Below are 21166 nucleotides of genomic sequence, written 5' to 3' on the forward strand. Positions count from 1 at the left end.
TTGGTAGCAAAAGTTATGTTTATCTGAAGTCGGCCGATCGCTATGATTTTCTGGAACGGAATTTTGAGAAAAACAGGTTTTATAACTGTCACCGTCGGGACGCTTGCCAAACTTTTTTTTAAACAGGATTGGCGTGAAATGCGCACTAATACGCATTCACTGTACATGTTATGTGGTTTATTTTATAGGTAAACTATCTTTGTGGTGTTAAGAGACGGACAGGTGTATGGGATATACGGCGATTGTTTTTTGTTTTTTTTACCTCTGCCGGGCGTTAGAGAAAATGGTCGCATAGATTGCATTAGAGAAAGAGTATTTTCAGCTTGACACTATCGCTGTTTTTCTGCACTAAACAAGGGAATTTTGCCAAGATATTTTCAGAGATAAGAGAAAAGATGTTATAGAATAATAATTTAATGAAAAAAAATTGACAAAAAACTGACATTCAAACTATTTTGGAATTTACTGAAAACGGCCAAGCGCGACATATGACGGGTTTTCCCAGATCGCATCACATATATATATACACATATACATATACATATATATATATATATATATCTTTGTTGCAGGCAGATGAAGAAATTATGGTGCTTTAAATCTTAAATCTCTAATCTCAAAAAGCTTTAATCTCATGCATGCTTTAAATATCTCATGCATGCTTTAAATATCTCATGCATGCTCGGAAGCGTTATACTTTAGCTGCAGCCTAAATATTTTTTTTATTTAATTACACAAATAAAATTTTTTAATTACTTCTTCTATTTCTAAATAAAGTATTTATTTTTATTTTTATTTTCATAATTAAAAAAATAACCTTATCCGTTTTTGTTCAGAACAAACCAATTTGTTTTTAATCGCTGGTACATTATAGATTGACTACAATTTTAAAACCAGTGCTACAAATGTTATAATTAAGGAAATTAAACGTATTATCATGAAATCCATTTTATTTTTGTGCAAGACATTGCTATGTGGCATCAGCATGCATTAATCATTCTTACAATCCCCACCAGAATGTCCACCTTCACCATGAACTTAACATTGGGTTCGGTTCAATTTTCTTCAACAGTTCCTCACAAAATAAAATTAAGTAATAAAGTAATAAGTCAAATAGGCCTAGTTATTGTCTTCGTTTGTTTTTGACCCATAACCTTAATAAATGAGGTTGTGACACCAAAAACTACTAGCCCAACTCATAAAAATATAAAATATTGTTAAAGAAAAGTAAACTGTAAGTAATAAAATAAGAACAAATCATAAAAATTACGAGCAATAGCACAAATACAATAGAACGAACAAACATACAAATAAATAAACACTGATTTTCAGTTTTTCAGGTCTAACAGTAATTTTCAGGTAGAGAAAATGAATAATCAAATGTAAAACAGCACTGCCTAGTCTTCACTGTATGAATTATATAGATTAATCTAGGGCTAGAACGATGCTTCAACGTAATCGATGGCGTAGATTTACGTGGAATGCGTCGATTCGTCACACTGTTTATGTTCCGCAATGATGGTGGCTCCTGGGCATGCTAAAAATCATCCGTTATGATTATGTAAGGTTTTACCATATAAAAGGTGCATTTCTCTCTAAAGGCACGTCCACAGGCTACTGCGGAGATGACGAGTCGTCAACGTCATCTTTGCAGCCAACGCTGACTCAGAAAACACTAGATTAATAAACAATTAAAATGTCTCCTTGCTATTTTTTCAGACACATTCATAATCATTACTTTTGCCAGTGCTTTGCGGCAATCTTTCTGAGTGCGCTTGAGCGCAAGGCATAGGCCTATATTCCAATATTTAAGTAATTAAATTACTATAAACGTGCGATTAGTCGACTAATTACAATCGAGGATTTTTTAGAATCCAGTATTCAAATTTACTCTAGGAATTGTGACAGCCCTAATGTTTTTTACACATCGCCCAGCCATATGGATCACTAAAGAGAGTAAAGAATTAGAAGCTTGGGAAGGGTCCAGACCCTTGCATCTGATCTCAGCTGGGTGGCAGAGCAGAGCAGGTGGGGTGTGACATGTCCAACAGTCATGTCAATAGCTTGACAGCTTATTGGACAGCAGGAAACATAGCAGGCCAATGAGAACTCCTCAATCAAAACCCAGTGTGTGCAGTCTGATCACTTCCATAACTCTGACAACGTCACAAAGCTGGCACGCACTTATAAAGTCTGGCTTGTGGCTGCTTTGCCAAATAAAAATTGCTAGACTGGACCCCCCGACACCCCCTCCGTTTGCTTTGTTCATTCAGCAGCTAAAACAATAGATAAGAGAAAGAACAACACCAGCTGTACTGTTATTAAAATACTGTTTTTCTTGATGAGTAGACAGGGCCCAAATTCTGTTGCATGGCTGGTGGGATTTGAACTATTGAGGTTAGGACAGTCTGGCATTACTCAAATATGAATGGGTGCATTTGTGAAGCGAACTGGGCGACACAGCAAGGGGCTCAACTGCCAGGATAAACAAACCCCCTCTAATGATCCACATGGACCATGAATGACACTTACGTATGTAATGTAGCACAAAAGATGAGATGTCTACAGTCCCTCTGCAAGTTCAGCTCACAACACAAACTTTTTGTTATTATTTATTTAGGCTACAAAGCAGAAAACCAAAAGAAAAAATTGCAGAGCATGTTTCTTTTAAAAAAAGAAAAATGCCTTGTTTTACACTTGAGCAGCAATTTAGTCAGGAATCTAACAACCAATTTGTGGTCTACAGAAGACAGTATTTCAAAGAGAAGCAAACTAGATCTGAAAGACAAAAACAAGGCAGCATTGCACTAAAACGGCTTCATTAAAGGCCTCAGACATACAGAGCTTAAAAGACTTTTAAGAACAGACCTTAAGGTATGAGATGAATGTAATTTACCAAACAGACAGAAATTATCCAGCATTGACTGCTAACATTGGCTGTAGAGCTAAAAGGACAAAAGACGGCCCAAGAGAAATACTAAGATCAAGGCTTGTCAATGCATATCTGAAAAGGGGATATGAGAGTGAGGGCTAGTCAAGATGAAGTTTATTGTTCTTGCTGACCAGAGTAAGAGAAGAAATGAAACCCAGTTCCCCCAGTGACAGTACTTTTAATTAAGCAACAGCATTGTTCTGTCTGTTTAAGAATACATTACACAATGCGTCTATCAGAGAAAGCTCACAATGGCCAACTGTAGCCCATTAATGTGAATACATGCCTGATGAAGCCAAACTACAGTCCCATTATTTTGGTCTGATATTCCAAATTCGCAAAAAATTAACAGATATGATTTCAGTCCAACCATAGGCTGGAATAGACTCCATGACTTTTAAAACCAATTTTAAACACACTATGGGCTAGATTTACTAACACCTTGCGCTAGCGAAATCCCTCTTTTGGCATAAAAAAAAACTTCTGTCAAGATTTACTAAAGACACTCAGTGAAAAAACTTTGCTGAAAAGGTGTGGACAGGGTTATTTTTTGCGGCTGACCTTATTGCATATGCATGTGTAGGAGTTTCCCTTTCAGACGCAAAATTTATGGGAGAAGAGTATTTAAATGAATAATGCAAGGTGATTTACTAAGGTTTTGCGTTTGTCAATTTACTGGTATTTGCTCCATTATTTAACTCCCCCAAAAAGCATGTTTTAAACCAGACACTAATTTGCGCTGCTTTTGGTAGATTGCATTGGTCATTATATATGACACTTGGTTATTATATACACTAAACAACTGAGTATCACACACTAGTACCAGACTTTCAAGATGTAGAAACGTTCAAGAAACATATGCCTTATTTCTAGGAGACATGTGCAAATGAAAACAATGTGTTCTAAAACCATATTGAAATATTAAACGTGTTTGATATCGTGCGACTGGATGGAAACAGAGTCTGTGCCCAACTGCCCATCATACACTATGCGATTTTCTGTAAAATCGTTTAATCTTAGACTGCTCTAAATCTGCACACTGGCTCTGACTTTCAGCAATAACTAGAGTCAGCTTGTCTAGACTGAAGAAAAAATCTGGGCAAAAGCTGTGTAATGTATTCCAGCATTATATCATTTGAATCTCAAACAGACAAATTACTTCACTTTAAAAGTCTAAACACAGTGCGCTTATTGGTTCAAAAGATACAAAACAATGATAAGAATTGAGCATCTCTCTATACAAAACACACAATCTGTACACACAGCAAATGAAAGTGAATTCATCTTTTAAAAGCAGCCCCTACTTCAAAATACACACCCTCTGTAAAAATAATGGATATTATCTTTCATAGGAAACAAACAGAAGAACATACACACTGCGGAAGTACAACCTTCCATTCCTCAATTGAGAAAAATGTCAATTTCAAAGCAAGCAACACAGTTAGCATATTGGTTACAAGAAAGCCATAAACCTTTTCTGTCTCCTGGTGTTATTGATCTCGGATGCCTGAAATCCATTAGCGCCCTTTACATACTCAGTGTTTTCTGTCCCAGTTCGGTAGAGCAAGCTTTCGCTCGAGTTTCCTTTAAACCTTCCTGTGTGGGGGGAGAGCGGCAGCGGTGGATTAGCGATGCTGGCAGAGGGCCTGCACCAGAACTATTCCTTGGCCAGCTTTCCAGTCATCAAGAGCATCCAAGTGATCCAAATTACGAGTGCCCCCTGTGTCCAAGGGCTCAGGAAGTGTCCAGCCAAGGGCCAAGTGGGACCGACTTCCCATATTTGACTGTTATTAGTCCCCACAGGAGGCCCTGGCCATGTGCTTGCTTACAACAGTATCACAGAGAACCATACATTAACAGACTCGGTCAGCTTGAGTATGGCACAATGCCTTCCAAATCAACATACTACTTTTTTTATAACAGGTGAATAGTGCCTTTTCATGTTGAAGCCTGAATACTACTAATAGTAGTGAATAGTAGCCTGAAAGCATTCTCTGCAGTGACTTTATGTAGACACTTCCCCATGATGACTATGACAGTGCTTTATTGTTATGAACAGCTGAAGGTCTTCTTCCTCCACCCACATAACAATGCACCCACAGAAGCTGAACACCAACATAGTCTCAGCGGCCTTTCGAAAACCAGGACTCATAATGAGTTCGAGCTCTTGCCAATTTACTTGTCCTCTTTTCTTACTACACTCTTTTGTGCTCCAAATTTCCCCCTTGGCCAAAATCAGCTAGAATTCTCCCATGTACCTTACACTATAATTAGTGTGACAAAATATCATATGCCTCTTAATCAAACTGAACTATAGGGGGTTTGAAGTAATCTCGTTAAGTTGTGATAAAAGGTTGATAAAAAAAATAAAAAAAAAGACTAGTAAGGCAAGAGATCAGGAAAATTGAAGGTGGTGTTTTGTTATCAGAGGAGACTGACTTGTTATGCTTATGTGATAAAATGAATTTAGATTGTTTTAATTCATTTCTTTGTGCAAATGTGCTGCATGTGATAAAGCTGATCAGAGACAGAGGAACGTGACAGCCATTGAGAATTGTTTGCCTCAGTTACAAGTTACAGGTTACAGTACACATTATCAAAGGACACTCTCCCTCCCTATTAGTGTTGCACAATTAATTGAAATAAAATCATGATATGGCTTAGTGTGATTATCAAATAACAAAGGCTGTGAATTAATTCATAAATAAATAAATAAATGTACTGTGTTCTTAACATCTCAGAGTAACTCCATCTTTGAATCAGCTCTGAGTTTGGGTTGCTTATAACGTGCATTGATGCAACTGGGAACGTTGGGAACGCAACTTGCGCCAACCATCTTTGGCCAAATTGTGCAGCCCTACAAACAAGCACAGCAAACCTGGAGCTTTTCTTCCCTCACAATTATCACTAAATAATTGATTTCGTTTTTAACACACTACTGCTACTAGCCTACACAAATGCAGACATTATTCTAGAGAAACATTTCAAAGTTTGTTGAAAAACACAACATCACAAATTAACCACCCCAACGTTTACCTATCACCTATTGTGAAATGAAGACTTCACCTACTTTTTACTGCCCCATTGACACCCGAATGGTGACTCCAGACTCTCTACTTGAAGAAGAGCAGCACAGAATAGGCTATCTATTTGTTTCTTTCTGGAGACAGCAGAGCTGGCACAACCTAGAACTAAAAAAAATAGTTCCACAAATCTTATCTTGGTGGACTCTTTTCTGCAAGTGAGGCTATCAGATGGACAATTTGCCAATTCCACACAGCCCAAAAATGATGACTCCGTTCTGTCCAGTTTGAACACCTGATCCCTGAAACTATAACCGATTCATGTAACCATTTCAGATAGCACTTAGCTAATGTAAAGTCCATACCGCAGCCAAGTTGTTACAGCTCCAGGTGACTGCCATGCACAAATGAGAGTGTTAGCCCAGCATGCATACTCACAAATTGGGTGCTAGCTGCTATTATAGTGGCAATCTGAAACAATTCACAGAACTATTCATAACATTCTTGCTATAAAAGTCCTTCACTACAACACCTGACTCCTTTCGACAGAATGGTTTTGCACTTTATGGACCATTTTCACATTTTCAGGTTGAAAGGCTTAAGTATATAACTACAGAAGTCTAAACTTCTATAGATTTACAATGGAGATAGCAAATAGCCTATTATTATTCCCATTGCCTCCAAAAGCAAAAAAAAAAAAAAAAAAAAAGTTACCATTGCATTTCCTCGGAAGGAAATAATAAAGAGAGAGATGGGTTATACCTGTGAGAGGAGAGGGGGATGCCAAATTTACAGTCATTCCTTCAGTAGCTGTTTTACAAACCTCACAGCAGCAGTTTTGACTGTTTTTGTCATTTAATGGCAGAGTAATATAGCACAAAGTATAGTGTTACGTTTATATAAAAAAAAAATTTGTGAAAATATATTTTAAAAAGTTGTTCTATTTACGATGCTAATTTTTGTGGAAATGCATTAAAATAAAATATAAATATTATATAGATGGGAAAAATTAAGAAAATTAGAAATGTTGCCTGTAGGATGTAGAAAATGTAGGAAACTAACTGAAATAAGTGCAAGTTGAAATACTAAAATATCTATTTTTATAGTTAAATGGTTAATAATATAAATAAAGGCTAGTTTAAAATCGCAATATAGTATATCAATATATATAATACTAAAATAAGTTAACACTTGAGCAGGTTCAGTTACCGGGATCGTGAACGACAGCGAATATTGGATAATATCTCACCGCAATTGACCAATCAGAATCAAGTATTTCACAGAGCCATCATATAATTAAATAAAGAAGACGTTTTATTAATGTAGTTACTATGATCTTATCAACTGGAGCTGGTCATGTGATGTCCCCTCATGGCGAATGCATGTTGACGTAGAATAAAACAGTTTTTGATTTTGTTTTTTGGAAAAGACTGATCTAGAGTCTAGGTCTAAAGTCTTTATCTCATGCTCATATGTACATATAAGTTTAATTAGATTTCTTGACTAAACTTTTGTTTAATTTATAAAAACAGTACAGTGTAAACCTTTATAATACAACAGTAATCAAATAATAATAGTAATTTCATTTTCAGGTATGTGCTCATTCAACATGTAACGTTAATCTCTGCACTACGCCAAGGACCACTTCAGCTGATAAAAGCACAAATAACTGTTGTCATTTCGGTGAAAAGCAGGTAGTCAAACAAAACGTGCTTATCAATGTATCTCTACTATCTTGTAAACAAAACCATATGGCAAAACGAGGCAATTCTGCAAAGATTCATTATCAGTGAGAGAGCACTGTCCGATCACTGATAGTAGAGCACAAGCCACGTACACGCAAGACAAACACTGACAGACCCTGTAGAGATAGTCAGAAGAGCTCATTTCTGTTGTTCTGTCAATGTTACGGAACTGTTATCATACAAATGTGAGCTTTAACTCTATTTATTCCACACTAGCACTGATAGCAGGGGTACAGGAACTTTACATTCCCCGAGAGTCGCAAGGACATGCTGTCAAAGGGACGAGTACAGTGATGTTGCTATGGGAACTAGAGTTGGTCATTTATTGATTTTCAGTAATTAAGAGTTTAACGAACTAGAATGACTGAGACTAGCTGCTAGCAGTCCTGGTGCTCAACTGAAAGGCACCGCACTGTCGACATGTTAGCACTGCAACTAAATGAGCAAAAACACTCCTATTCTCCAAGAAGCAGAGAAGCCGTAATCACTTACCTTTGAAACATTCAAGCACACTGTTCCTCGGGCCCTTCAAAAGTTAAAAGGCAGTGTAAACAGAGCCTCAATGTCTCAGGTTGCAGTTCGCTTGAGAGAGAGACGGTGGCTCCACTGGCAGTCAAGCACCCACACTCAGCCTGCTTACAGCGCTGCAGCGAGAGAACATATGCCTGAAATATCGCGATATCACAACACTACTGACGGCACTGAACTGACCAATCATACTCAAGAAACGTCGTCCAATAAGAAAGCGGGGGTAAGACATGTTCGGCATTATTGGTCAGTTCGATATGATTGACATCCTCGACATCTAGAGCTCAATCCTCTGTTCTAATTTGTTTGCAAGATTGAGGAGAATCTGAGGGAACTGCAGTGTGTAATATGTCAAAGAGTTTTGCCAAACCAAACACAGGAATGCCGAAAAGCAGAAATGAGACATTTTCAGACTTTACAACCATGTATGACAGGCCAGAGTGCGATGTTGTGCAAGCCCAACTCATAACTCAGGCTATTAACTATATTAACTATTACTATTAACTATTAACTAAATGAAATAATAGTCCGAAAAATCGTATTTTCTTTTTTTAAGGAACAGTTTATAGAACCTTTAGAAAAAAAAAAAAAAATATATATATATATATATATATATATATATATATATATATATATATATATATATATATGTGTGTGTGTGTGTTTTATTTATTTATTTATTTTATTCAGAGGCCCAAACTGAGCAAAAATGTAATATTTGGTTCAGTTGTTTTTATTTATGTGGCCAAAATTATGGAATTCTGATAGATTGTAAATCAATGAGATTTTTATAACACTATAGCAGTCTACTTACATACAATGCATATAAATATCAGTTGTCACAACATCTCCCAATAATACGTCTTAGCAGAGCTCTGTAATTTGAATTGAGAGCAAAACATATGATGCAATGCAATACAAAAATGATAGATGGCTACAACACAATTGTAAGATGTACAATAAACATTCCTCAAAAGCATGTTGCAAGCAAAAACATAATAAATGGATTATGAATCACATAAAGATTTGTCAGTCTAGTAAGTGTTCATCTTGAAATTTACTAACAATATAAAGGTATTATATGTTTACTTTATAAAAAATAATTTAAACAATTCATAAGAGAAAGATACTTTTTTCTCTTCAAAAAAAAAGTATGAACTCAATCAGAGGACTGAAGGCATAGATTTTGTGCAAAATGTTTTGATCTTGTTGATAATTTAGAGGCCTTAGGAATTAACGTACTGAACATTACATTAGGCTTTATTTGGTGGAATCTTCTAAATAGCTTAAGGAACGTATACTTTAAATTCATGAGGAGGCTGATTTAAGGTGTCAAATGTCTAGAGCGATATCTGCTAAAGTACCAAGAGCTTTATCAGAACAAACACACACAAATACACATAGCTTCAAATATGTCGCAACTTAATTTGCTAAACTAATGTTTCATATAAAAATACTTTCAAATCGGTTGCTTATTTGATTTTTTTTAATGCATCTGAATTTTTCCCCTGTCACAATCTGTGTGTTTAGTTTCATTTTCATGGACTTTTAGTTTGTATTCCTCAATTAGGCCTACCTGTTTCATGTGTTTCATGTGTTCCTGTTTCCCGCCAGTCGGTAGTTGCCATGGACACTCATTATTTTGTCATCATCACTTGTATATTCAATGCTGCCTTCACATGCTATTGGAAATGTCCTCCTATTTCTGAAGTCGTGATTACGAGCACATCGCATTAAAAATTTGACTGAAAGGGCGTTCATGTCCAATTTTTTAACTAAAACTAGTTTTTTCAATAATTACGATAACACATGAAGGCAGCATAAGTTCCACTTTGTGCTCCATTCAGTTTTTCAGTCCGGTATTTTTTGTTCTGCACGCTGTCATGGTGCCTTTCTTCATGTGGATTAGAGTTTGTTTTATTGAACCTTTTTCAATAAAAGCCCAACTTAATTAAGGTAATGAAGAAAGCTATTGTGAATATCCCATAATACTATGGCAATATTTATTACTTTTTAGGAATATTCCAAGTTCAAGACAACATTCAACAAATAAGTAGCATTAGTGGCAAGTTGATTAATCCAGAAAATATAACAACTTTTTTTATTATTATTATTTATATGCTTCAAAACTGTTTTTTTTTTTGTTTGTTTTTTTACTGCTTCCTCTGTGGAAAGTTTGACCTAAGAGAGAGACCCATTATTAGAGACACTTCCGTCTCTCTTGCTAGAACATGTGCATGTGCCAACACATTCTCACTCCCAACTCGTCACATATATGGACACTTGGCCAGGACCCCTTGGCGTCAGTGTTTAATGCACTGGGTACACCTTTGGCGTCATGTTTCAACGTGCAGGGTAGTCCCTAGAACTCTAAACCCGGAGCCTGCTGCATTTAAATTTGACGTCAGCACACCGCAGCCCATTGCTGTCTATGGCTCGAGACTATAAATAAAATAAAAAGGAACTGGCTACAATAAATGATCTAAAGGGCTAGTCAAATGGCGGCCCCCAGATCATCCTTATCTGGCCCTCCAACTGGTTTTTGATGTTAAAAAACCCTCGCAATATGATATCAAAGTGCCCTCTGCGCAAAGGTTTAGCGTTCATAGGCAACAGCATTCAGATGTGAGTTTAACAACGTTCCACGGCGTGTGCAAGTAAGTTAGGCCTAAGCAGTTTGGTAAGGCTTTAACCAGAGGTGATGCATGCTGGATAACGTATTTTTATCGGAGGTTGGTTGATGTTGAAAAATATATATAGGCTATTATGTTACGATTGTGTTCGATTAATCAAAGTTTTGTTTATTTATTTATATTCATAAAATCCGCTAGACGTCATCGTATGGGGCGATCCCAAGGTCCATTGAGATTCTCCACTCGGTAAGTAGAAGGGTTAAATAAAAGATATGGAGACAATTCTTAAATTTACACAACAAAAAATGTTGAATCATGACAAGAAGTTGTGTTTAGAACCTTTAAGGTGATGATACACAGGGCAACTTTTTCAGCAATGTTGCTGGGCAATGTTGCCGTCAACGGGAAACCAGGTGAGACACAGGGCCCACGACCGATCTAATGGCGCTTTTCCACGGCTCGGTTCGGTACGGCACGCTTTGGCGCTTTTCCACTGCATGGTATGGTACGGCTCGGTTCAGTACGGCTCACTTATGGCGCTTTTCCACTGCATGGTACGGTACGGTACGGCTGATCCAGATAGAAATGTGTTGCCCATTTTCAATGGAAAAGTGCCCAAGCAACAATCGCTCGGCAAGATTGCCCAGCAACATTTCTCAAAAAGTTGCCCTGTGTATCATCACCTTTAGTGTTCTATGTAAGGTGGCAATTTCTTATGACAGTAAATGATAGAAGACATTATAAAATAGCTTGCTGCACCAAATGTGCAGTGTTTTTTTTGCATATAATCATGCAAGGTACAATCATAGGGCGGGGAATGTAAGATTTTAAATATTACATTAGCTCAGAACTATTAAGCCACTTTAGCCAACATTATAAATGTTCAGAAGAAGAACAGTGTTGCCAGATTGGTTTGTTTTCCAGCCCAGTAATTGTTTCAAATCCACACAAAATTATATTATAAACACCCAAATATTATCTATAATAACAATACAAATAAAATCATAACAACAAAATTATTGTGGCTCATCACAATTTTTTTAAATGAAATAAAACAATTCAAACTTATTGACTGATTCATTTTTAGCAGTTCTGCTGTGGCTTTGTTTGGAACTAGAGCAAAACATTCATTTTCAACTATTTTTGTCTAGTTTTTATAATATTTGTCTGAAATGTAATTAACAATATTAACTTTTTGTTTATTGAACTGTATAAAATCAATATCACATACAGATATTTTGCTATTTTGAAGATCTACATTGTTTGGGCACTTATGAGGGTATCAAATCAAGGAATACACGTTTAGCTTGATATGTCAGGGAAACAATCAAATCAGAACCAATCATTTGATTTTTGACATAAAAAGTAGATTTATTAAAGATGTCACTAGTCTTGGATTAAGTGAAGAGACACATTAAGGTTAATATGACACATTTGTGTGTAAAGCAGTATAAACTACAAAATTAGCGCATACAATTTTTTTTAAATTGTGGGCTGTAATGACATTGTCAGGAAATCTTGTCAATATTATGGTTATGCAATAAAATGTGCTAGCCTGGTTACCTGGTTGAAACAGTTTGTTCTTCAGAGTGTGTTGTCAATGGCCAGTCAACTTGTTTCTTTTTAATAGGCTTCTATATAAGCATTCCTATTTGCTGTCATCATCTATATGACACATTATAGGCAGATAACCGACAGTAATTGGACTGTCCACGTTAGGGTTTGGGAAATAAAAAGTGTACTAGTCTTTTTTTTTTTTTTTAGCTATATGTCAAGCCGTGAGCTTGCACCATTTCAGGCTGGTAACCAGGCTAAAAATGTGCCACTAGCCTTGGGACAAGTTGGAAATTTAAAAGTTATAAATGTTGATTTATGTTGTTTTTATCCTCTACAGCTGATCACATTCAGAACATTGATCCTCTCTTCAATGCTCCTGACACTAACTGGAGCACACGACAAAGTCTCTTTTAAGAGAGGTGGAGGGCAGAGAGACCCCGTCTGGTGCGGCACAAGAAAATGTGGCAACACACATCTGCCAACAGTGTGGGAGAAATCCAGCTGCTGTCCGGTGTTGTGACTGTCGACCACGTCTCTTCTTCTGTGCTGAATGTGACATCAACATCCACAACAGAGATGCCATGGCTACTGGATTCTTCCAGCCATTGCCTCCAACAACTTTCGTGGTGGATAAGGCTCTTTCCCATTGTGGTAAGTTCTGGTTTGTGTGTGTACAACATACAGTATATATCATTCTCAGAATAGTTAAGCTCTTTTTTTCTCTTATTGTTTGATTTAAAATTTATGTGAATACTCTGTCAGTCAACTTTTTGAGCATATCTTGTGTACTTTTTCAGCAATGTGCATCATTACCATTTATCCATTTCAATCTTATATCACTCAGTCAATACAAATGATCATAATTCACATGTACTGCATGATCTTTTTCAGTGCAGCTTCTACCTGTGGAGATGCCTGACAAAATCTGTGGTTGTTCACCGGAGTCATTGAGGGTCAGTCCAGGAAAGACTGTTGCTGTAGCTCATCCCAAGGCGTCATATATTGACGCTTTTGACATTTCGTCTACATCGAACGCACATGGCACCCTTTAGCGTCAATATGAGACGCAGATAGAAATGGGCCAGAAGGCGCCTCCTAGCGGTCTAACCCTATCCCTACACTACACCTAAACCTACCCATCACCGAACAAAGCTCTGTGCGTCTCATATTGACGCTAAAGGGTGCCATGTGCGTTCGATGTAGACGAAATGTCAAAAGCGTCAGTATTATGACGCCCAAGGATGAGAATGCGTTGTGTAGTCACAATGAATGGTAAGAATGTGAAGAACTTTATTTTGTCCTGTTTGAGAAGCATCTTAAAAATAAATAAATATCCATATGCGACTCTGAAAACTGACTCATTGTGTTAGTTTTCTGTCACTGTACTGCATCACTACCCACGATCCTTCTGGAAGCAATCCTAATGACCAGCCCCATGACCCTTATGAGTTCCCCAGCAAAAGCATGTCAAGCTGCGCCATCAGTCTCAAAATGTTGCGATTATGCACCCACACACTGTTCCACCACAGAGGGCTGTGATGTTGAATTAACTACTTCCTTTTAAAATATGCTGAAGTTAAGAAACAAAAGCCTTTAGAACAACTTTAAAAGCCTAATCTTCTATCTTGACAGCTCTCTCGGGGAAGAGTGGGAGTCTTTTTAGTATTTTTATATCTGTGTTCAGCTGTATTAGGTAGACATGACATGTCATCCTAGCTACTACAAATAAATGGCCTGAGCTTGTACTAGTTGTTTTTAGTTTTTTACATGTTATTATTATGAAATATAATATTATAATTTTTATAATAATAATTTTTTTTTTTTTTTTTTTGATGATGAACTGTGGTATAGTCCATGGCTCCTTTACCTGTTAGTCATGCAGCTGCAAATTAGAATATAATTTCTATGAAATCTGTTTCCCTCTATCCATTTGTTGAATGCCAAAAACAGTCTTGAAGACAGGGCAGTCTTGGGTCTGGAAAATGGTCCATTCAGAGTTTTCTTGAGCCATCACAGTCAGTGTAATCCTCGGGGACTGCAGTTTCTTTGCTCCTCCACAGCTGCAGAAGAATTACAAGTGCAAGGAAAAAAGCAGTTTGGAAATGCTCAACACAAAGATGGCTGATGTTATCTTACAGTGTGTGTGTGTGTGTGTGTGTGTGTGTGTGTGTGTGTGTGTGTGTGTGTGTGTGTGCGCGCGCGCTGCGCGCGCGCACATGGGCATGTGCATGTGCGCGCACGTGTGTGTGTGTGAGGAAAATAGTGCATTGTTCTTGAGGTATTTGTAGTTTCAGTAATTCAGCAAATAAGACTGAATGACAGATCTATAGACCCTGGATATTTATAGTCCACGTCAGCTTCTCATTTCCTCTCAGAGAATGATGAGGCTCTCTTTTGATGCTCTGATGTCGTTTTGTGATTATCACCTTAATGGAAAAGAAAAACATTCAACTTAGAAAAAGAAGATTGTGGATAGCAATGACTGAAGGCAATAAATCCAATAACATTCAAACACATCAAAGAAAATGAGACATTTCCAAAATATTGTATATTTTGAATCTGTAATATATAGTCCACCCAATATGAAATGTTTTCATAATTTACTCACCCTCAAGAAAAAAATACCATTGACTTTCATTGTATGGACAAAAAACATGAAGACATTTCTCAAATAATCTTCTTTTATGTTCTTCAGAAGAAATAAAGTCATACAGGTTTTGTGGGTGAACTATCCCTTTAAATATAATAATTACAGTAGTGGCCAAAAGTGATGTTCGGCCTAGTGTTACACCTGCAAGCTATAGTGCCCATGATGACCACCAGAGGGCACTCCTTCCATCTATTTTACCACTTCATAAACTATATTTCCCATAACCCATTGCCTGGACACATTATGTACGGATTACTGCCACCTGTTTGTCATTATCTCGCTTATGTTTGCCAATTTAAACCCTGTGTGTTCTTTGGCTCACAGTGAAGTCTTGTTGGTGTTGCGCTGCATCAGTCTGACTTCTGGTTTTTGTGTCATGGTCATGATCTCTTGCCTGTCTCCCTGGATTTCCCTGTTTGCCTTTGCCTTGGACTTTTATTATTATATGGCTGGTTTGCTCTGTGGTTTTGACCTTATGCCTGTTTTAGAGGATAACGATTATGGATTGTCTGCCTAGATTTTTCTGTCTGCCGAGATACGACCACGGACCATTGGCTGAAAGGCGGATATGGAACCCTTTAACTGGAAACCCTTCAGGATTTTCAAAGTGGTCATCTGATTGGTCAAATTCTACAGGATGTCCGGGAGAAGTGTTTGTTGCGTTCTTTAATGGTCCGCCTGGAAACAAAGCCATTGTAACGCCAAACCCCCTTGTGGAAGAAGAAAGCTGTTCTGTTTACAACTGTGGCAATGAGTGCTTATACCAGGCTCCATTGTTACCGTAAACTTGCAAAATGTTCTTGAATGAATCTTTTTTTTTATTTTTTTTATTTTTTTATGCATGCCAGTCTGTTATCGTAAAGATATTGACTTTACATTTTACACGACGCTGAACAAAACGAACTGTGATTGGTTGCGTTACATGTCAGTCAAATGTCCTCTTGGGCGATCCTTGGCGATGGATTCCAGACCTTCTGGTTCTGCTGAGTTTATCTGACTGTCTCAGGAGCGTTTGGACTGAGCATCGACTCTGATGTGGTGGCAATGACAGCTGAAGTCTCTGGCATGGCGGTCATGGTGTATAGAGGCTCTGGCGTTGTGGCCATGACAGCTGGTTTCCGTGGCATGGTCTTGATCTTTTGCCTGTCTCCCTGGATTTCCTGTTTACATTTGCCTTGGACTTTTGTTATGGATGGTTAATTTATTTATTTATTTTTTGACCTTATGCCTGTTTTATGGATTACACTCAAAGCTGCATTTGGATCTGGATTCATGTAACACCTAAAATTCACATCTTCACCATTATTTATATATATATATATATATATATATATATATATATATTTTTTTTTTTTTTTTATTTGTTAGAGTATTTGTAATTAACACAATGAAACATGCCAAATTTGCAGATATGGCTAATCTTTGGCCAGGCTGTCACTGAAATATGAACGCATGCAAACAAAAGAGAACCAACAAAATATTAATAACTGATTAATGTGTGCTTTGTTCTGTGAGCCTTGTTTTTCCATGCAGTTTTTTTAAATGCTAAAATTAACTTCTTTTTTTTTTTTGGTCAAATAATTTTGTGAATACCTTTAACTAAGTTTAGTGTTGTGTTCTTTCCTCATATTTAAAATGCATAAAATATTTTCCACATTTTTATGGTCTAATCAAATTTGTATGGTCTTTAAAAACAAACACCACTTTTTGCCAATTCTGTATCAAAATCCCACACTATTTAAATAATGCTGTTTAATACTAGCGCTGTCAAATAAAATAAAAACTTAGAAGCCCCATGAAATCATTTTAAAAAGTACTGATGTATTTTCTGTTGACCATTACCTATTGAATTAGGAGATTTGGGCAAAATTTACTAAATTTAAAAATTCAAAAATGATTTAAAAATATTTTATGTATTTGTTTCTAAGAGAAAGACTGTTGATTTAAATTAAATGAAAGTTATTAAAATTGTAAATATGTTCTAAAACTAAATTAAGATTAGTCAGTTTTATCTTATAATATGCCTCAAATAGAATAAATGACAAATTCTGTTTTGATTTAATAACAAAATTAAAACGCTAAATTTTTTTATCAACAATTAAACACGTTCAATTTATTTTCAGCACATATATTTTACTACTAGAATAATCCACACAATTAGCCAAATCCAGCGCTTAAACATTATTTTGTTTTCTTTCACATAAGATCTTTTCAGATGGTACATCCTGTTGGGGGGAGTGAAGGGGGCTGACAGCTGATTGATTTCAGGGTTGCTGTGTGTGCTTGCTGCAATCCTTTGTTGTCTTTTATTGTCGTTGACCTCCAAAGCATATAAAAGATTCATGCAGAATGCTTACTGTGTTTGTTAATGTACTTCAATGCGCTTCACCACCAAGCCAGAAAACATCAGCCGCCCCTTCATAAATATTTACTACGCCTGGCCTCTTCTTCCTTCTGCTTTCCTCTTCTCTGTATTTCTTTGCTTATTGCTGTCACACTCTTTCTGAGATCATGAAGAGGCCAAAGTGACACTGGCTGAAAACTTGGCAATCTGAAAGGATGTAATGATGACAGAATGGAAAGAATGCCAGCTTATTTTTTAGGAATTGTTGGGTATTTCTCATAATAAGTAGGATAGAGATTTGATCAGTTGCTAAACATCCACACCCAGCATGCTTTTTTGTCAATGAGAAATAAATTAGCATAGACACGTGCACCCACCAAACGCACACACACACTGTTTACAAAACTCCTAAAGGAAAGTGAGTAGTTAAGACAGCTGCGGGTCACTGCATGAGACATGCTTGTTGAACCCTATAGGCAACCGACCTGTCACATCTGCTTGAACAAGACTGACATCACCATGACACCAGCAATAACAGACCAAGCACTCATGGCAATGCTCTTTTCATCATCAAATCCACTACTGGTGTTACTGAAGCATGTCATTCAGTGGATGTTGACAGATATTCAAACTTAGCATAATGCGCTGTACAGTTTATATATTTTCCACTAATAAACAATTAAATGTATTCATTTAAATTAAAGGGTTAGTTCACCCAAAAATTCTGTTAGTAAATACTCACCCTCATGTTGTTCCAACCCTGTAAGACTTTTGTTCATCTTCGAAACACAAAATAAGATATTTTTGATGAAATCTGAGAGCTGTCAGAAAGTTAGTAAAGACAATGTTTAAAATAGTCAAAGTGACTGCAGTGGCTCAACCATAATGGCGTGTTCACACCAAATGCGAATTTAATTATATGCGCGAGTAGATTACATACAAAGTCAATGCAAAGACGCGAATTGGGCGACGCGTTTGCCGCGAACGCTCGATAATCGCCTTAATCACGTCTTCCACGCAAGTTGAAAAATTTCAACTCGAGCGGAAAATTCGCATGACACTTAAGGCCAATTTATACTTCTGCGTCGAGTGTACGCCGTAGTGTACGTCGTAGGCTACGCACGTAGGCAACGCCGTCGTGAGCATTTATACTTCTGCGAATGTCTGTGTTGCTCTGCAGTTACACCGCCGAAACGCTAGTTGGCGCGGGTGGGTTTTAATGTTCCACTGTGTTTACATTCCTCGCGGCTGTTTTGAGTTTAGGTTTCTACGAGCAATGGCGACTGAAGGAGTCATACAGATGGCTGTATTTCCGCACTTCTTCAAGCAATCTCTCGGTCACTTGGTCTATTTCCATGGCTCTTCACTGATCTTCGGAATTTAAAAATGGCGGGCGGGCGGTGCAGAGTGCAGAAGATCATTCCGGAAATGCGTAGGAGGAAACGCGATGCTATCCAGCCGACCAATCACAGATCTTGCGGTCCGCGTCGCCGCGACGCGTAGTTACATTTTTGAGGAGGTGCGCGTCAGGGTACGGCGAAGGGTACGACGTATGGTACACGTCAATGCGTATGCTACGCCGTACCTTCTACGCGCACCCGACGCAGAAGTATAAATTGGCCTTTAGTTGCGCAAGCCAATGAACGAAGAGCTCATTGATACGTCCGGTTACTATCACTGTTGTTGAAAATGGAGGAGCTAATTATTGTGAACCCAGACACGTCTGCGTTTGGCTTTTGGGACTTCCACAACAAGTACAGAGCAGCAATATCATTTATTTCAGACATGACGGAAAAATTATGGCAGAAATAAATTGTGTTGATGTTGATGATGACGACACACTCCTTTTCGCAGGATGTTTTTATTCGCGAGTGACGAGAAAAACAAGAAAAACATCCCGCGAGTAATCTAGAGCGAGTAACGCGATGCGAATATACACTTCGCTTTTGGTGTGAACACGCCATAAGTCTATCAAGCGACGAGAATACTTTTTGTACACAAAACCCCCCAAAAATAACTACTTTATTCAACTATTCATTTTCTTCTGTGTAGGCCTCTGACGTGAGTTCACGTAGTGTAACAGCGCAGCGCAACGTCAGAACGTAGGCTCACTATTGGCCGACGCTGGTCATGTGTGTGATGCTGGCCAATAGTGAGCCTACGTTCTGACGTTGCGCTGCGCTGTTACACTACGTGAACTCACTCAGAGGCCAAAACAGAAGAAAATTAATAATTGAATAAAGTCGTTATTTTGGTGGGGTCGTCGCTTGAAAAACTTATGGTTGAGCCACTGTAGTCACTGTTTCAGTAACAGAGAAGCCTATGAAGGAGTGAGCCAGCTCTCAGATTTAATCAAAAATATCTTAATTTGTGTTCCGAAGATGAACAGAAGTCTTACGGGGTTGGAACAACATGAGGGTGAGTAACAGAATTTATTTTTGGGTGAACTAACCCTTTAATGCAAAGTGACATTGTACAACCCCAAACCAAGAAAAGTTGGGACATTTTGTAAAATGCAATAAAATCAAGAATGTGTGATTTGTTAATTCTCTTTCAGCTTTATTTAACTGACAAGAGTACAATATATATATATATTTCCAATGTTTTTACTGAAAAACGTCATTTTATGTAGTAAATATAAACAAATTTTGATGGCTGCAACACACTTCAAAAAAGTTGGGACTAAAGCTAAAAAAAAAAGTGAAAAGATTATATACAGTAATATACAAGTTAATCTCTTTTGAAACAGTCCACAATAAGTAGGTGATCGGTAATAGGCGAGGAATTGTCAATCATTTCAAAAATCACATTTCTCAATGCAAGATTGCAGAAAATGGTCTTTCGCCATCTACCATACATAATATTGTGAAAAGATTCAGGGAATCCAGAGAAATCTTAGTCTGTGGGAGTACTTTGGAAAACCATTGTCATTTTACACAGTTGCACTGTATCAAGAAATACAACATCAATCTCTGTAATGCAAGGCGAAAGCTATGCATGAGTTCTATACAGAGATGCCACGAGTTGTCTGGGCCCAAACTCATCTCATGGTCTAAAATACAGTGGAAATATGTGCTGTGGTCAGATGAGTCCACGTTTCAGCTTGTTTTTGGGTGTTCCCAAACTATTAAAAAGTGTAATTAAAAGGAAAGGTGATGTAACACAGTGGTAACGTGCCTCTGTCCCAACTTTTTTGGAGTGTGTTGCAGCCATCAAAATCAAAATCTGTTTATATTTACAAAAATACAATTAAGTTGTTCAGTGAAAACATTGGAAATATTTTCTTTGTATTTTTGTCAGTTAAATAAAGTTGAAAGAGAATGAACAAATCACAGATTCTTGATTTAATTGCATTTTACAAAATGTCCCAACTTTTCTTGATTTGGGTTTGTATTCAAATAATAATAAAAAGATTCTGAATTTGTTAAACAACGAAAACAAGTTCTTGTATGCGTTATCTGGCTTTATTGTATATAATCAGTTTTGTATGTTATTATTTGTCATCACTCATTCTGTCTTTCTTTTTCTTCTTTATTATTTTGGTTTGTGTTACCCTGATTATGTTTTGTCTTTGTATGACCCTGGATGGCTTATTGTGATTTACTATCTGTGTTATCTGCACGTTTTAAGGTGCATGCAGGTTTTGGAAGTCCAAGTAGATTGGTATAAAAACATTATATCACTTAATGTAATGAAATATAAGTTTATAAGTTGTAAAATACACAGGCATCCCTTTTAAATGGCATCCCACTGG

General features: G+C 37.2%; 1 protein-coding gene across 2 annotated transcripts in view; it reads right to left on the reverse strand.

Moving 5' to 3' along the window:
* The window catches only part of glceb (glucuronic acid epimerase b), a 59800-nt gene extending 51469 nt beyond the window's left edge, over positions 1–8331 (reverse strand). The window contains exons 1-2 of one of the 2 annotated variants that reach the window (XM_082162273.1): positions 8193–8331; positions 6003–6117 (exon numbers count right to left, since the gene is read on the reverse strand). The gene's annotated coding sequence lies outside the window, so the exon portion shown is untranslated. The remainder of the gene's footprint in view (positions 1–6002; positions 6118–8192) is intronic. The other variant, XM_082162274.1, reaches the window with a different exon arrangement.
* Between the last annotated feature and the right edge of the window lie 12835 nt (positions 8332–21166).

The sequence above is a fragment of the Leuciscus leuciscus genome (assembly GCF_965113295.1).
Source record: "Leuciscus leuciscus genome assembly, chromosome: 2".
NCBI classification, from domain to species: Eukaryota; Metazoa; Chordata; class Actinopteri; order Cypriniformes; family Leuciscidae; genus Leuciscus; species Leuciscus leuciscus.